The sequence below is a fragment of the Ischnura elegans genome (assembly GCF_921293095.1).
Source record: "Ischnura elegans chromosome 13 unlocalized genomic scaffold, ioIscEleg1.1 SUPER_13_unloc_4, whole genome shotgun sequence".
In the NCBI taxonomy this organism is placed as follows: Eukaryota; Metazoa; Arthropoda; class Insecta; order Odonata; family Coenagrionidae; genus Ischnura; species Ischnura elegans.
The window spans coordinates 1621957-1627956 of record NW_025791660.1 but is presented as its reverse complement, the minus strand read 5'-3'; positions in this window follow the sequence as shown (position 1 = coordinate 1627956).

Below are 6000 nucleotides of genomic sequence, written 5' to 3'. Positions count from 1 at the left end.
CTCTCAATACATTACTAAATCTTTGGCAGTAACATTATTTTTGATTTTTTTGTTTCGCATGTTTTCATTTTCTGAAAAGTATATAATGATGAAAAATCTTTTTTATATTCGAGTGATAAAAGCAGATTCGTTTCGAGTTACTTACCTTTAACAAATTGAACTAGGTGTTCTTTTTGTCGTTTAGTCATCTTCGTTTATATATTTATCAAAAGTATCTTCACTTGTGGATACTCATGCATATCTTTGAACTTAAAAAAGTCGGCAAATGTTCAAAAATCTTGCTGTAAGAAAAAGCGAATATTCAACTGACGAATGAATCAATGAAGCTATGTCACAGGCCGTCCATCTGCAGTGATGTCTTTGGATAATAACATATCTATCAGCCCATAATATAAATTATCACCATTTATCCCAACTACTAACTCCATCATCACAATAAATGTGTGGCAGTGAATTGAAGTACATACCTTATTCCAGGAAAAATGCCCATCCGTTAGTAATGGGTGGCTAAAATAATTTTTTTGTTAAATGAAGTTTTATAAATTGCGATCCATTATTCAGTAACAGACGTCATGTTTGTCCCTACTGGAACCATGGCATGTTGTCAGCGTTGTATTCAAATCTTTTGTATGTTTTCACATGAATAATGTTAAACAGAAATTACTTTATGATACAACTTCCCTACATAAAACCAAATTACACCTTTTTCTTAACTATCATCAATCTGATCCCATTCAATTTCCAGGAATATATTTCATGAATTGACTTTTCCATGACGGCAACTGATGGTTTGTGATCGCTTTAGTTTTCCTGACGATATCCACATATGAAATAATGGAATATTTGGCATGAAAACCACAATGCCATTCGTTCTTTTTCACGAATACTTCATTTTTCACTGCCAGTTATACTTTTTATGCAAAATCTATCCTATGGCCATGTTATATCAAACAAAATCTTAACTCCTGTGAAGAGGCTGATTGATAATTATTTTTTCTGTTGTAAATTCATCCACAGCTGGAGCGTAAGAAATACACTCTTTATTTACAAAATCCTAATATAATAGCCGTTTTACACGGTACACGGAATTGCGCAATCTGACGTACGTGCGAAGGCGCAATCAAAATTACGTCGTGTAAAGCGGTGAATTGCCAGAACACATGCGAGAATGCGTGGACGCGAGACGGCAAAATAGCCCATGTTCTTATTTCGTTCATGCATTCGCGCAATTCCACGCCATTTTAGAAAATAATGCAACTCTAATCTGCGCCATTCCGTGTACCATGTAAAACGGCCTTAAGACCGCTTTGCCATTGACATGAATTTTGGAAAGTTTTCAGAATTTGGAATGCAATTAAGGGAAATGTAACGGAAATTAAAAAGAGAAGGTTGGCGTGCATGTGTTTATTTCACTGAATATATTACAGTGTTCTCCTTTTGTCTCTACTATGATCGTCATCGTTTATTTGCTGCATGATATTTGTGAAAGGAGTAAAATGAAAGAAACATCCAATTTCCGAAAGTACCCATAGAACTGACGTCATGGTAGTGGCGATGACAGCTAGATACGTACTACCTTGGATATGAGATACCTTAAAGCTCTTATTAACCCATTTTAGAGCACTAAAATGACGGCAGAGGTCATTTGACTCATTTTTAGAATTGAAATATTCTCATATTCTCTTATTTAAATATTTTATTAATTTGAAACTTTTTCATTTACCTCATTTTGGTCTTAAATTTGATATATTAGCCTATATTCAACACTAAAGTTTTTTCTTAATTTTTTTGAAAGGTTATACCTAGAATGGTAAGTCTAACACTAGGAGGACGGGAGTTCCGCGCTACCTAGAAGGACGGCTATAGCCATGCATGTCAAGTAATCAGCAAGGCAGTAGTGTGGTAGATGATTTGCTTGATTTTGAACCAGGAAATACCCGGTTCAATGACGGTTTCGTCCCATGGGCCCCAACCTGTTTGTCAAAACCTAGGCATTCTGAAGAAAGATCTGAGGATTCTGAATTTTTGTGCTCAAAAATGCCGCTTGCCAATGGTGGCGCATGCGTGCGTAAGATAGAGAGATTGATGTGATATTCTCCCTATGTTCAAATCCACATTCCAATTAACTTTGGTGGGGATAAAACCTCCGACATCAGCCTCCTACATTGTCTCACACAATCCAATAACTGGTTCGGAGTGCTCTTGGCCCAACCCTAACCCGTTCATAACAACAGTTTTTCTCCCCATTGATTACTACTCGTTTAGCATAGACTCATTCTTTGCTCCATTCCAGGAATTTTTTTAGTCCATCACATAAAGTATTCCCCAATATTTCCTTGGATTCCAGTCTTCATTTTTATTTTCATTGGATTTGCTTACCGTGGTATTGATAGGCAGGATAAAAATGGGGTTGACTAGAAAGGATAAACAAAGGAATAACGAAGTTACCATGAGGCTCACACCTAGTATCTGAGCTGACGAACGACAAATTTTCTGCAGCTTTGTCATCTACTTCCTTGAGAGAACGAAACAACAATATAAAAAATTAGGCTTGATATGGTGGAAATACGACATATATCCACGATGAAGCATAACACAGGAAATAGTAATCTCCACACGTTAGTATATAGTTTCAGTACTGATCATGGTACCCATATTCAATGAAAAACCACACCTTGAACATTAACACTAGGAGGACGGGAGTTTCGCGCTACCTAGAAGGACGGCTAGGGGTCATTTGACCCCTAAAATGTATTTAGGAATAAAACGCCTAATATTTATCCAATTTTCAGTTTAATCGTATTAATAGTTGAATCAGTTCATTAAAAAAACTATTTAATATTATTAAATGTTATTTCCATCGTCAAAAATTAATAACAATTATTTTAAAGAATCGTGAATTCAACCGTATTTAGTAGTCGATTGCAAACCTAATAATGAAAAAACATACACTCAATACAAAATTTGTGTTACATGTTTTAACAATAGGCGTACTGCGTTTACAAAATTTCAATTTAAATTTTTAAACTTATTACTTTGTTGTAAATCTCAGACAGACAGTATTTTTTCAGCGCTGATTCCACAAAATATTTTTTTTGCACTGAATACGTACATTGGACGATTTATTCATCTACATTATAATCTACAAACTAACACGCAAGCCGCTTTAAAACGTGTGTCAGGGGGTGTTAGGACACCAGCTGTTTGCACAGGAAAAGGAATTTGGAAAATGCAAAGGAAATTGAGGCATTACTTCTATATGATGGTACTTGGCACCTTTTTCTTTTTTGTGCCCGTGGTGATAAAAGGCTGTTGGATTTGGAGGCGTGTAAATAAATTGATGCATGATATTCATCATATCTACTCCCGCTTTGTTTTTATTATGAAATAGTATGGTCTCTGGTATTCTTTTATTCGTTTCGGAAATAGTGTCGTCTGAGATCATGCTGCTGAGTAAAAGTACATTATTGTTCTAGTTTGCCTGATTCTACGTAAGACTTTGGCCTAAGGTATTTTTGAACACTCGCTTTGAATGGATTACATGGCTATTTTACGGGTCATGGATATTCATGCGTCACGCCTGTTTTTTCAGATTGTCCGTGCAAGAAAAGTTTTCCATTTTTTTATGATTTTCTGCCAGCCGGATAAATAGAAAATAATTGTTACAAGTTACATTTATTCCTGGATTCTTGTATGCTACGGTCAGCTTAGTAACTATTTATTTACTCAACACTTGATTTGATGGCCATTCATCATCTTTGCCACAATATGGATATTCATTTAGGCTGTATTTTCATTTCTTATCAGTCAAAACCGAGTACCTACTCGATTCCAAATTTGTCTGGTTTATTTGGAATATACCTCATAAAAGGATAGCTGAATTTTGTTGGATAGAGCTGTGCATTTGCTGTTACACCAAAGTTACCATCGGATTCACTATCTTGGACTTCGTCGCTTCCATCACACGCAGATGTTGATGGATTGGTCAGAATGTCCTTGAACTGATTTTTCCGATTCACTTTGAGACTGATCTTCAATATTCCCTACAGCTATTCGAATCGCAACGATTCTCTTCTTATGATATATTTTTCGATTTCTTACTTTCTTCCTCAACTCCCTGCTGATATGCATGCGAAAAAATCTACAAATTAAAGCACATCATGCTAGAATCTTCGCAAGTTGCATTGGAGGTATAAAGAGCTGAAGAGCATTAGAAATTCGTACAAAAGGACAAAAATTTCAAAAGCGCTAACGCTAATTGCCGTTCGAAAGGCAGGGACTCAACCACCAACCGTATCCTGATTCGTATCTTCCAAGAACTTGCAGTAATGCTTTTTCTCCAGCCTACGTGCGGATTCCAAGGGTAAGATTTACAGTGGAATTTTACAGACAGAATTTTTCCCCAGGGCGCAGTGTGCAGTCAACCCGCCCCAAGCCCCGACGGGGTCAGGCGGCACTAATGCTGGACACACGGCAAAGGGGCAAGGCTAATTGACAGTGCCGTCAGGCCAGAAAAATGAAACAGTTATTCGTAAACATGATGAGGCGATATTGAAAATAATGTCTCTAGGAGCTCTGAATCTTGGCCGACAGAAAACAGTCATGGGATACGTGATGATTTTCCGGTGTGGATAATACAATTATCATTGAACAAAAAATAAAACAAAATTAAAATATCATAATTACATGAATTTACGCCAATCAAGGTTTGAAAACGTTTTATTTCCCTTTGCTGCCCGAAAAAATCGAATGATTGAGCACAACAAGTCACTATGCCTTGGTTTTTTAATACAGATAGGAGCCCTTGGGACGAAACTGGCATTGAACCGGGTACTTCCAGGTTCAAAATGAAGCAAACCATCTACCACACTAGCCTCAAAGTGATTATATGATATATACATGGCACTAAAGTGCACACGGGCAAGAAAATAGCGCGAAAACCAGTTGTGGGTTAAATGACCCCTAGCCGTCCTTCTAGGTATAACACGTTATAAAAATTTAAAACAAAACATTATTGTTGAATTTTTACTAATTTATCAAAATATAGACCAAAATGAACAAAGTAAAAAAGTTTCAAGATTAAAAAAAATATTTTAATAAGAGAAAAATAAATTTGAATTCTGAAAATGGGTCAAATGACCCCTGCCGTCCTTCTACTGTTAAGTGATGAAAGAAACAATTGCATTGCGGTTTTCATGCAACAAATTCCATTGTTTCATAAGTGTACATCGTCAGGAAAACTAAACTGATCACACCTTAAGTGTCTAACCCATTTTTTGTAGTTGAATTATATGTTAAATGTGGAAATCACCTTCTGCTGCATGTGTTTTATTACGGAACAATGGTGAAACTCATTAGGACTCCAGGACTCGTCACCATGCACCCTGATGACGATATACGAGTTGTTATCCGATAGTTATGGCCTCTGTTGAACCGTCGTGCCAGCGCCACGAACGAAACGTTTTCCCGAATAATGTTTCGGGAAAGAATAACATCATATTTTTCTAATTGTCATTTTGTTTGTGTTGATTGTCGGTAAATGTCGCTGGGTGCTTGCCTTGGGGCCGTACTAATAGTCGTCTCCCTAAAAGGGCCCAAGGTGATAACTTCACAGGGGTAATCGCGGTAACGTTTATTTAAACGTCCCCTAGCAGGCTCCTGGTTAGGGAGTCGGTCGGGTTGCATCGAAACAAGCCAGATTACGAAGTCACCAAAACACGGTTAGCAACGAAAGCGTTTTGTTTACAATTCCAGTACTTCGAATTTCCTCCGCATCATGCACATGTCGCAATGTGAGGCTGATCTCGCTACCAGCGTAAGAAAATTCAACGTGGATCCTAGGAGACGACTATAAATACCAGATTTGTGCGTGGGGTACTAGATGGGACAATATAGAGCAAAGGGATTCCTGGGAGTTGACTATTAACCCTAAGGCTGCGGGTACGTTTTTGAACGTATTGTCCGCTGGCTGCGGGGAAAACGTTTTTAGGCGTTTGACCA